This window comes from Rhinatrema bivittatum, chromosome 4 (genome assembly GCF_901001135.1).
Source record: "Rhinatrema bivittatum chromosome 4, aRhiBiv1.1, whole genome shotgun sequence".
Classification (NCBI taxonomy): Eukaryota; Metazoa; Chordata; class Amphibia; order Gymnophiona; family Rhinatrematidae; genus Rhinatrema; species Rhinatrema bivittatum.
The window spans coordinates 248,622,923-248,635,623 of record NC_042618.1 but is presented as its reverse complement, the minus strand read 5'-3'; the positions used below and the strand labels follow the sequence as shown (position 1 = coordinate 248,635,623).

The following is a 12,701-nucleotide window of genomic DNA, read 5'->3' as shown; positions in this document are numbered from 1 at the left end:
TCTCTCTCTCTCTCCCCCACAATTGATGGCACATTCAGCTGTCCTTTTCCTCTCCCCACCCCAATCCTTGAACAGCAGATGTCTGGGAGCAGCTGCTGCTTCCACCTTTGTCAGCTTCCCTCTGCAGTCTGAACTGCATGGGGCCAGCAAGTCTCACAAACCTACAGAGCCCCATGCAGTTTTCATTGCACAGGGAAAGCAGGAGCAACTGCCAATAATCACTCTCTGATGCCCCTTGCTGGGGGGGGAGGACATCCTGCAGGCCCAGAGCAAAAGGCAAAATAAAGATTGCAGCTACAGCACACCTACACTTAAGCCATGGCATAGTAGTGTGCCGTGGCACACCGGTTGGGAAACACGTACCCAGATCAGTCCAGACTCCTGGGTTTTGCCCCCCCCCCCCAGCAAATGGAGACAGAGCAGTTTTCAAAACAAGCTCCACCTATATATAGGATGGTGCCACCTACAGTCCAGCAGTATTCCTCTGTCTCCAGCAGTTGGTGAGGGTGCAAAACCTACAGTCTGGTCTGTGTGCTTAGTTGTTTAGTTAGGATTAAGGATTATTCTGGTTTTTATTTTTAGTTCCTTGCTTATACAGCTTAAAAAAAAAAAAAAAAGATTTTGGACAAGGAATTTCCAGCAGCACTGTGGTCTGCAGCCTCCCAGGGGGTCGTGAGGTTGTGAGAGGACCATCCCCCACTGGTCTGAGGCAGCAGCTTCACAGAGTCGAGGGCCCTACTGTATGTACTTAGCAGCTTGGGTGCAACACCGGGGAGCCCAGTTCACTCCACCCGATGGGATCAGCACCTTGGACCCACTGCCAGGCAAGTTTGTTAACTTTATTAAAAAAAAAAAAAAAAAAAGTTTTTTGCTTTCGTTTTCTCCTCAGCAGCCGGCTCTCCCTCCGTCTCCCTCACTTCCTGTCTCGGCGTAGTATTTTTTTCTGGTTATTTACTTGAATTTTATTTTAATTTGAATTTACTTTTTCCTGTCATGGCTCGATGCCGGGTTCATCCGTTTGCCGCGTGTGCGGGTCGGCCCGTGCGCGTCTCTCCCGGGAGGTCCTTTGCTCGGCCTGCATTCCGCGGGGGGAGGGATCGTCGGGAGCCGCAAAGCCCGTGAAAACGGTAAAATTAGCTAAAACCAAGTCTGCCTGGGTCCCGGTTGGGAGTTCTGCTGCCAGTCACGCTGAAGCCGATCCATTCCTGCTCAACGTGGGAACGGAGGCCATTTTAAAATCATTCAGGGATGTGACTAGTGCAGCGCTGGGGGGGGGGGTTTACCACCTCCTCTTTCTCCCCAGCAGGTTTTCCCAAGGGACAGGGAGCCTTTACAGCCTAATTCCCCTAAATGGAGGATAGCCCAGAGGGGGGCCTCTGACGACTCCTCCTCTTCCTCACAGTTTGGGTTGTTGCTTCATAAAGCTTATAAGGAGAGGAAGTTGGGGAAGCAGCAATCTAGTAAAAAGATCCCTTCTTAAGGTTCCAAGCCCTCTACTAAGAAACGGGCTAGGTCTAAGGGAGGTGCTGAACCCTCTCAGCCTAAGCATCTTCATCGGACAGGGGTTCCTCAGATGGCTATGGATTCTTCTAGTCAGGATACTGACCCAGATGACCCAGACCTCCAGCCTAAGCCTCCACAGGGGGTGGATGGGGATCCTGATTTACAGCACCAAGGCACAATGCGTGGGGCGCATGCTGCAGAAGGGGATGACCCTAAGGTGGTTCGCCTCTTTAGGAAGGAGGAGTTGGGTCCCCTTATTCCTTCTATTCTAGCTGAGCTGGGCATTGACGGTCCTCCTGAGGAATCCAAATTAGGTGCTATGGATCCGGTGTTGCTGGGTCTGAGAGGTCCTGCTTCTTCTTTTTCCCTTTGATTTTTCGGCTACAGATTTGCTTTTCCGAGAATGGGATACCCTAGACCTTGGATTTGAAGGTGAGTAAGGCCATGGATAAGCTATATCCTCTGCCAGAGGATGCTTTAGAGCTGCTGCGAGGGCCCAAGGTAGATGCGGCAGTATCTGCAGTTACTAAAAAGACCACGATCCCTGTTTCTGGGGCTACAGCACTCAAGGACCTTCAAGATAGGAAGTTGGGAGTTGCAGCTTAAAAAGATTTTGAGGTTTCAGCACTGGGAGTGCGAGCCGCTATATGCAGCAATTTCGCCTTACGAGCTGGTCTCCGCTGGGTTCAGCAGTTGCAAGCTAACGCCAGTTTATCAGAGGAGGAAGCGGCTCAAGCAGGCCACCTGGAAGCTTTGGTGGCTTACAGCGTGGATGCACTACATGATCTATTGTGGACATCGGCCAGATCCATGGTTTCGGCTGTCTTAGCTCGTAGACTCCTCTGGTTGAGAAACTGGTCAGCGGATGTCTCCTCCAAGTCACAGTTGGGGTCCCTGCCCTTCAAGGAAAAACTACTTTTCGGTAAGGACTTGGAAGATATGATTCATTCTCTGGGGGAGAATAAGATTCATCGGTTACCGGAGGATAAACCGAAATCCAGAGGCTCCTTTTCGTCCCGGGCCAGATTCAGAGGGAACTGAAGATTTCGTCCATCTAGAGAGCCCACAGCACCTTTTCGGCAAGCTCCTAACAGGCAACAGAACTGGTCCCAGTCCTTTCTGGGCCGCCAGTTTGGCAGGCCTGGTAATTCCCAGTCAGCTTCCGGAGCTAAGTCATCACAATGAAGGGGCGCCAGCCCATTCCTCGGTGCCGACAATAGGGGGCAGATTGTCCCTGTTTTTCGAGGAATGGGTCAAAATAACGTCGGACCAGTGAGTCTTCACCATGATAAGACAAGGCTACGCTTTAGATTTTGCACAGCGGCCTCTGGGCCGGTTTCTCATCTCTCCCTGCGGTTATGAAACCAAGCGAAGAGTGGTGCAGGACACTCTGCAGTGACTTCTGCAATTAGATCGTCTCAGCGCCTCCAGAGGCAAGAAGGAAAGGTCTTTATTCCATTTACTTCATAGTGCCAAAAAAAGAGGGATCTTTTTGGCCTGTTCTGGATCTGAAAAGAGTAAACAGATGTTGCTGGATCCCCGCGGTTTTGCGTGGAGAAGCTCTGGTCGGTCATTGCCTCCGTGCACAAGGGGGAGTTTCTAGCGTCCTTGGATCTCACGGAAGCGTATCTTCATATAGGCATTCGTTCGGACCACCAGAGGTTTCTTCGGTTCTCGGTACTGGGTCAGCACTTTCAGTTTCGGGCTCTGCCTTTCGATCTTGCCACAGCTTCAAGGACATTTACCAAGGTGATGGTGGTAGTGGCAGCCCGTCTCCACAGGGAGGGGCTTCTAGTGCATCCTTACTTGGACGACTGGCTGATTCGTGCGAAATCGGAAGTGCTTGCCCAGGAAGCTATTCAAAGAGTGCTTCATTTCCTGCAGTCGCTGAGTTGGATGGTCAATCTCGCCAAGAGCTGACTGGAGCCCACTCAATCCTTGGAATACTTGGGTGTTCTATTCGACACTCAGCAGGATAAAGTATTTCTTACCACAGATCGCATCTCCAAATTACAAGTTCAAATAAGAGGTTTAATGCTCAAGCACCCAACCAGAGTCCGAGATTATTTACAGGTTCTCAGTTCAATGACGTCCACATTAGAGCTACCTGGGCTTTTGCTCATATGAGGCCTTTACAGTACGCTTTGCTTTCCCGATGGAATGCAGTCTCCGAGCTTTATCATCTACCTCTTCCGCTTACAGATGCAGTATGGGCCAGCCTCGATTGGTGGTTAATAGTGGACAATCTGTCTCGGGGAGTCCCCCTAGAGATACCCAACTGGACAGTGCTCACCACGGATGCCAGTCTCTCCGGTTGGGGAGCGGTATGCCGGGAGAAGTTGGTACAGGGTTTTTGGTCTCCCGACGAATCACGGTGGTCGATCAGTCATCTGGAGATGAGCGGTGTGGTTAGCGTTACAGGCATTCCGTCCTCTCCTCCAAGGGAGGTTGGTCAGAGTTCTATCCGACAATGCAACCACAGTAGTATACATAAATCGTCAAGGAGGAACAAGAAGTCATCCAGTGGCAGTCGAAGCTCGACAGTTAATCAGCTGGGCAGAGCAGCAATTGGTCACCATAGCGGCGTCTCACATTGCCGGCGTGGACAACGTACAGGCAGACTTTCTCAGCCGAAATCGCCTAGATCCCGGGGAATGGGAGTTAGCGGACGCAGCCTTTCAACTCATATGCAACGCGTGGGGCACGCCCAGCATGGATTTCATGGCGACGTTTCAGAATGCCAAGGCCCTACATTTCTATGGACATCGCAGAGAGATGGGAGCAGAGGGCGTGGATGCCCTAGTCCTGCCCTGGCCCACCGAGGTTTTACTGTACGTCTTTCCACCCTGGCCATTGATCGGCAGAGTACTCAGGCGAATAGAGATCCATCCAGCGAAAGTCATCCTGGTAGTTCCAGAATGGCCGGAGGCGTCCATGGTTTGCGGACCTCCTCAATCTAGTGGTGAGGGGTCCTCTATGGTTTTCAGACCTTCCAGACCTGCTACATCAAGGGCCCGTTTGTTTAGAGGAAGTCTATCGCTTCTGTCTAGCGACATGGCTTTTGAAAGGAAACGGTTAAGTCGCAAAGGCTGTTCTCCAGCCATAGTGGCTATGCTCCTGCAATCGCATAAGACTTCCACCAACCTCGCATTTGTTAGGGTATGGAAGATTTTTTAGTCTTGGTGTCTGGACTGTGAGGTTGCTCCTACCCAGACCTCAGTGTTGGATATTCTGGGTTTCCTTCAGGCGGGTCTGTCCAAGGGCTTGTCGTGTAGTTCCCTCCGAGTGCAGGTGGCGGCTCTTGGTTGCTTGTGGGGCTCTGTACAAGGCGTAGTGTTAGCGGCACATCCGGATGTCGCTCGTTTCCTACAGGGAGCAAAGCACTTGCGTCCTCCGCTGAGGCATCCCTGTCCGTCATGGAGTCTGAATTTAGTTCTCACAGCTCGCAGTTTGGCACCCTTTGAGCCTTAGAAAAGTTCATCTCTGAAGGGATCTTAGCTTAAAGGTAATTTTTCTGGTTGTCATAACATCGGCACATAGACTGTTGGATCTCCAGGCCTTCTCCTGTAGAGAACCATTTTTGCGGATTTTGTAATTGGGGGTTTCATTATGGACAGTGCCTTTTTTTTTTTTTTTTACCAAAAGTGGTTTCTTTTCATGTCAACCAATCGGTGGAGTTGCCGGCTTTCCCAGAGTTTGATCGTTCTGATCCCTTGTCTAGGGATTTGTGGAAGCTGGACGTTCGCAGAGCTTTGCTCCAATATCTAGACTTTACAAATGAATTTCAGATGTCAGACCATCTGTTTGTGCTGTGGAGTGGTCCCAAGCAGGGTCAGATGGCTTCTAAGACTACCATAGCTCGCTGGCTGAAGGAAGCTATCAGCTCTGCCTATCTGCTTTGGGGTAGATCTCATCCTATTGGTCTTCGTGCTCACTCTACTCATTCACAAGCAGCGTCTTGGGCGGCGTGCCAGATGGTTTCTCCACAGGAGATTTGCAGGGCGGCTATGTGGAAATCCTTGCATACGTTCACAAGACATTATAGACTGGATATACAAGCACCAAGTTCCGGTGGATTTGGAGAAGGTGTGCTGCGAGCAGGCCTCTCCAGATCCCATCCCAGGTAAGGTAGCTCTGGTACATCCCAGGAGTTTGGACTGATATAGGTACGTACAGAGAAAGGAAAATTAGTTTCTTACCTGATAATTTTCATTCCTGTAGTACCACGGATCAGTCCAGAGTCCCGCCCGTTGAAGGCATGGAAGCAAGGGAGAGTCCGCTCGGTTATAACATAGTTCATTTTTTGGTCTGAAGAATTTGTGATTGACTATCCTCAAGTGGTTCTACAGGTTCAGTTCCCAGCAGGGTTAGGTGGACCAGTTATTTCTTTTTCTTGTTAAAGGGTTATTGTACCTATTTAAGATGGTTTTGGTGAACTATTCTGGCAGTATTACTTGAGTAATACTGCCAGACTGTAGGTGACACCAGCCTATATATAGGCGGAGCTTGTTTTGAAAACTACTCTGTCTCCATCTGCTAGAGGAGGGGCAAAACCCAGGAGTCTGGACTGATCCGCAGTACTACAGGAACAAAAATTATCAGGTAAGAAACTAATTTTCCTTTTTAGACAATATGTTTATTGCAAACCAGTATGCTCTTAAAGTAAATTTTCTAAGACAGTTTATTATTTCTCTGCATTTTTTGTTGAATAAAATTAAAAACTGAAAAATGCTGCATGCATAAGAAAGATATTTCCCTGACAATTGGCCTCTACCTGTGAATCATTAAAAAAAAAAAAAATAGTCAGGTTTTCTGAATAAAAGACCTCCTAATTTCCTAGCGTGTAGCCAGATGGACTCAGGACCAATGGGTATAGTGCTTTTCTACTAGCAGATGGGAGACGGAGTCAGATTTCAAGGCTGACGTCACTCTAGATATACCCCCTGCAGTAACCTCAGCTCTTCAGTATCTCTCTGTCTCCTAGCAGATGCGGACACTATCCCACACACTAGAATAGTGTTAAGAATTACAGCAAAGAAGAAACAAAATTTACCTTAAAGAAGATCGAGCCCCGCTCTCCTGCGGTGATACCTAAGGATCCCTCCCCCAGTCGAGAATTCCTGAGGTGATCTCCGATATCCCTCAGAGATGTGCCTTGGTCCGGTAGCCGGTTCCTGGTGTGGACCTAGCCCCCAGGGTGACTGAAAGGCAGCGGGTGCAGAACCGAGCGTGGCAGTGAAGGTAATTCCCTCTCCCCCCGCAGCTGGAGACTGTCCGGCACACGATCGGTAAGCGCCGAAACCAGGTAAGAAAAAATCTTTTAAATACCGGTCTCCAGAATTCGGATTGCCATACCGAATTCTTTTTCCAGCGAGGTTAAAAGGGAGCACCGATCGGGTTGAGCAGGCTTGGTTGGGCTAGGCCCCAATCCGGTGCAAGGATCCACACATGTGGACACCCTCGGGGGAGGTCATCAGCACCATCTTCCCTTCTCGACCAGCGGTACACACGGAGCAGGCCGGTCAGCTGATGTGCCTAACTTGCGCTCGTCTGTATTGGCACAACTGGGCCGCGTGCACAACTACATGCATAGCCGCGTTTACAGCTACTCGCGCACATTGAAGCTGGAGGCAATGGCACTGGCGCCCAAGAAGGCCAGAAGGCACTCTCTTTGAACAGCCTGCCACATAAGAGCTGCACAGCCTGAATTGGAGTCCTGCCTGTGTCAACATTGCAAAGAAGCCCAAGGGGAACCAAAACCTGGTCCCTTACTGTCGGGAGATGGTTCCGGAACTACCAATGATAGCTCCCCAGATCTATGCATCCCCAAGATGGCTTGCCCCCAGGAGGGCACCTCTGGGGCCCCTACTCCGACTCCCCCTGGGATTAACATTAACATGGACCCAGGGACCTTCTCCTGGTTGGAATTCTTCCAGGGCCTGCAAGCCTTTGTTCAGGCGCAATCAGCCCCGGCTGCACACCAGGCTTAACCCCTGCCAGAAGCACAAGATCTTCCTGGCCCGGCTCGGATGCCTCGAGACATGTCTCGCCTAACCAAGAACTTCCCTGACAGGGACCCAGACTCCTCAGATGATGAGGGTGACTCCCTGGAAGAAGGAGAAATCCCTCCAGGAATGGAACCATACCAAACCATGCTTCGCTTCTTCCACAAGGATGAATTACCAGCCCTTGTTTCCCAGACTCTAAAGACGCTGGGTATTCCAGGCACAGACCCTATGGTGGAACCAAAGAAGAACCCCATTTTGGTGTCCCTTCGTAAGGCCTTATGCTACTTCCCAATGATGGAAGCCATCCAGTAACTGATTGACCAGGAGTGGGATGCCCCGGAAGCCAGCTTCAAAGGGGGTCGAGCCTTGGAAGCTCTATACCCTCTAGAGCCAGTGACCAAGGAACGTCTGCGTTTCCCGAAAGTGGACGCTATGGTCTGTGCCTTCTCAAAGCGAACAACAATTCCCGTTGAAGGAGGGGCTGCATTGAAGGATACTCAGGACAGAAGATTGGAATCCATCCTTAAGCAGGCTTTCGACGCAACAGCGATGACACTGCAGATTGCTTCCTGCGGCGTACTGGTGGCACATTCCTGCTTGCTCCTCTCGAGAAAGGCAAATAACTCCTGAACGTATACCGGTGAGACGATGGAACCTGCAGCAGCCTCCCTGACGGTCGCAAGCTCAGACCTGGTGAGCACCTCAGCCAGGGGTGTAGCCTCGGAAGTGGAAGCCAGAAGATGTTTCTGTTTTTCCATTGTTGCACTGCATATGGAGTCTGTCTTGTTACGGTTTCCAATTTCGTTTTTGTCTGCATATTTCTAGTATACTCTCTTTATTCTGTATTTGGTAAGGGTTTGTCTGTATTCTGAATGTGTGTCTGAGGAGAGGTATTCTGCTAGCATGTAGTTTCTGTCAGGCTCTAAAGCTTGGCTTGTTCTGTTTTCCTAATATTAGGTGTATTGGTGTTTTAGGGCCTGGTGTAATATTTGCAGTGTTGCCTTTACATAGATAGGGTTGTTAATGTTCAAGTGCTGACAATTAGTGCTTTTTTTGTACGGGAACTTTACTTTGGGTTAGTGGCTCTCCCCAGTCTCGGCCAGGGCTTTTCTCTTTTTATAAACCCTATAAACCCAAGGGAACAGTATGGATCACTTCTGGTCCCCCTGTCCCCACCCCCCACCCCCCCTGGAGTCGGTAGGCAGAGCATAGGTTAGGAACCATAAAAGTAGCAGACTGTGTAGCTTGCAGTCAATGGGAATGCACTAGAGTAGTGGGAGGGTTGCAGAGAAGTGGAGGCAAGCTACAGGCACAGGAAGGAAGGGGTAAACCAGGAAGAAGTGCCTAATGCAGTGCTGGGGAGGCTTCTGTCTGAGGTGACTATTGAGCTCTGAGAGAAGCAGCTGGCTGTGGAACCAGAGAGTCTCCTAGAGAATGGGATTGGGAAAGGGAGGGGGCTGCTGCAGAATGGGGAAGGGCTGGCAGCAAGCAAGAACTTTACACTATGATGCAGCAGTGCTGGACTGGGGGCAATCACTATGTGAGCACATAAACCGCAGTACAACAGTAGCATGTCAGAGAGAGAGTGTGTATGTCTGTGTCAGAGAAAGTGAGAGAGAGGCACACACCCATACACACTTTGTCTGTGAGGTAGTGTGTGTGTGTGGGGGGGTTATCTTTCTCTCTGACACAGACATACACATGCTCTCTGTGGGTGTGTTTTTGTGTCTGAGAAAGTGTGTGTCTTTGTGGGTGTCAGTGTGTATGTGCCAATAAAGTTTCTGCAATCTAAAAATCTGTTTGTGATTGAGCATGTTTGTGTTTGATGCTGGCTGGCAGTGTCATTACTTGTAACTGGTTCAAGAACCAGTCCGGGAGTCAAGAATATAGCTCTATAAGAGATATAAGTAGATGTATAGGGATCCCAACCAATTTGCATGGCTAGAACAGGGGCTGCAGCTCTGCTCACCCCTGATCTAACGTGCTCAACTTCTTAGTTATTTAGGAAAGATTAAGTTTATTTTGGAAATATTTTGGCTCAATTCTACCAGGTTCTAAGGTTGACGGTGTGTTTTTGGGAGCTATTGACTAATGTGCTGCAAGGAAAGTGCATGAGGGCGTCAGATACCCCATGGGCCAGTTTTGAGAAAAAATACCCCGGGCTGATATTTTCCTGCAATCTAGTCTGAAGGGATTGAATAAATATGCAAGCAGAATTTTCAATTTTTATTTTACAAAAAATGCATTAGGATAACAAGAAATGAGACCTACTGTAAAGAGGAAGCAATAAGCTGGTTGATATTTTGAAGAATCTAGTAAGTACCTCTACAAAAAATTAATGTATAATTTTCCTGACAGAAAAAAACAAAATATTTTACATTTTTATGAGCAGAAGCATGGATATATTCTGCCACACTAACATGACTTTCATTTGCATTCAGTCTGTTTCTAAATTATGAAGTAAAGTGTGCATCAGTTATCCATTTGCTGCCATGGTAAGTCAGTATGTGGCTATTTTATTTATTTAAAACATTTATATTCTACAATTTTTCTTCTTTCTCCGAGGACAAGCAGAATGGTAGTCCTCACACATGTGTGACATCATCAAATGGAGCCCCAACGCTGAACAACTTAAGTCAAAGTTTCTAGAACTTTGACTAGGCACACTGAGCATGCCCAGCATGCCCTATACCATGCGTCCACGTGGGGGTCCTTCTCCAGTCTCTCTTTTTCTGCGGACCTGTAAGCCTCACGGTGTGTGTGTGAGCTCAATTTTAGTTGTTTTTTGGCCTTATGGAAAACTTTCCATTTCCTCGCGTTTTTTTGTGGTTTTTCCATGCTGTTCTGTCGCCAGGTCCCTCTCAGTGCCATTTCCGTAGTGCTCCTGGTCAAGGTTTTCAGCGATTCGGATAAGTTTCCTTTCACAGTCAATCACCGTGGCGGTCATGCTTTGGTGCCCACCAGCCATCGCCACCCTTCCACCATCATTTTCACTTCATGCCCCTTTTGTTTCATCCAACATGGCCACATCCGGTTTTTGACGATGCCCCCAGTGACCAAAGACCATGTCCATCAGAGATCTGTATGAGATATGTGTCTTCTGCCTGGGGGCATCTCATGATACCCAGAGTTGTCGCTTATGCACCCAGAAGGGACTTCTGTTTTGACTCCACAAGATGGCTCAGCTCTTCGGGTTGAAGAAGTCCGAGCCATCAGCATCGACAGCATTGAAGGACACCGATCCATCAACATCGGCAGGACTGTCAGTTTTGTTGATGGCGTGGGTGGATAGGGGCACCGGAGACTGACCATCGTCTATCTCCTCATTGGGTTCTTCATCGTCAGCCTCAGCACTGGTGAAAGACCGGGCCGAGCATCGAGGGAAGCCGAAGAAGCATCGACATCGCTCCCCATCAGCACATGGTTTTGGGAACAGGGATGCACCGGAATATACCGAGATGCCCCTGAAGTGACCCCGTGGTGAGGATTGCCAGTCCTCCATCAGTGTCGGGGGTCTGCGAAGGTCTCCACCAGTCCTGAGGTCTGTGACCAATCCACCTCAAGGGTTTGAAGATCTGTCCACCCTTCCTTCCTCCCAGTCAGTGTTGGCATCGGCAACGTTTGAGGAAGAGCTGGAGCACCAAAACCAGCTGGCAGTAGAACAGGCGCTGCAGAGCTTGGGCCCTGTGGGACCGACGGTACTGGCCTCCATGCTGCCCGTCCTCATACACTTCTGGAGAAACTCAGTGCTCATCGGTGCATTACTGACCCAGCTGGTGTCAGCTCCTGGGACAGCAATGGTGCTCGTCAGGGCACCAAGGCCTCTCCCAACCAAATACGGTGGTTGTCGCTGGTTCCTCCAAAGAGGAAGCTCCACTGAGGCCTGCCGCCCCCATCCAGTTTTACCAGTGCCTGCACCTCTGGACGAAGGCTGAGCACCCAGGGACCCATCCCCTGTTGCTTACAGTGAGGATAAAGATCCCTCTGAGCCCTTGGGGGGGGAAAGATGCCTCAGAGTCCTGCTCCGAGGGTCTCCCAACAGACCCTTCTCCTCCAGAGGAACAAAGGAAGTCTCTGATCTTCGCAGGGTTTATGAGGGTGATGGCGGAAGTCATCCTATTTCAGTTGTTAATGGAGGAAGATGCCAGGCACAAAATGCTTGAGATCCTCCATTTCATGGAGCCTCCTAAGAAGATCGTAGCAGTCAATGTGCACGATATCTTTAAGGAGTTGTTGCTGAGGATATGGGAACACCCCCTTACAGTGCCTCCTATTAATAAAGCAGACAGGGTCTACCTCATCCAGAAAGCTGCTGGATTTGATAAGCATCAGCTGCCCCACCAGTCGGTCAAATCTGCCCTCAAGAGGGTAAAGCACTCTTGGACTCATTCCTCAGCGCACCTGGGGAAGGATCATAGCGCGATGGACGCTCTTGAGAGGAAGGTGTTTCAAGGTGCCATGCTCATTGCCCACATTGCTGCCTACCCGCTCTATATGAACTAGTACTCGCAGGTCATCTGGAAGCAGGTGCAGGAGGTGGTCAAGCAGCTGATCCAACAGCAGTAGGACACCCTCATGTCACTGGTGCATAAGGGCCTGGAGTGCAAAAAACTCAGTCAGAGCAGCTTACAGTGTTTTCGAGACGGCATCAAGAGTGTCTGCAGTGGGAATCAGCACCCGCAGAATGGCATGGCTGTGGTCCTCGGATCTCTGACCAGAGATACAGGAACGACTTGCTGGCATTCCGTGTCCTGGGAAGAATCTCTTCGTAGATAGTGTGAGAGACGCTGAGGTCCAAATTCGGGACCACCATGAAACCCTCCAACAGTTCTTCGCCAGTACTCTGGACCCGTCCTCCTCTTCTAGGAGGCCAGTGAGATGGGCCCAGGAAGTCCTTTTTTCACCAAAGGAAGTACTATCCTCTGCCCCCTCGCTCCCATCCATAACATCAAGGCTCCTGTGGCCGTCCCAGGCAGTACAGAGCCCTCCAAGCCCCAGCTGACTTCTCAGTCAACTCCAGGGACGAGGTTTTGATTGGGTCATAGTGAGCATAGGTCTGTCACCTGTACCCAGGATGGTGGACCCGCCAGCTGTGGTTCTTTGCGGACCAGTGGCCCAGTATGACCTCGGAGCAATGGGTTCTTTTCATCATCCGTCAAGAGTAATAATTGAATCTATTGGGTGTCCCAC

The 12,701-nt window shown here is 49.9% G+C and overlaps 1 protein-coding gene across 2 annotated transcripts in view; it reads left to right on the top strand.

The window, feature by feature from the left end:
* IPO8 (importin 8) overlaps nt 1–12,701 on the top strand; it is a 285,959-nt gene that overhangs the window by 224,760 nt on the left and 48,498 nt on the right. The gene's annotated exons all lie outside the window — the stretch shown is intronic.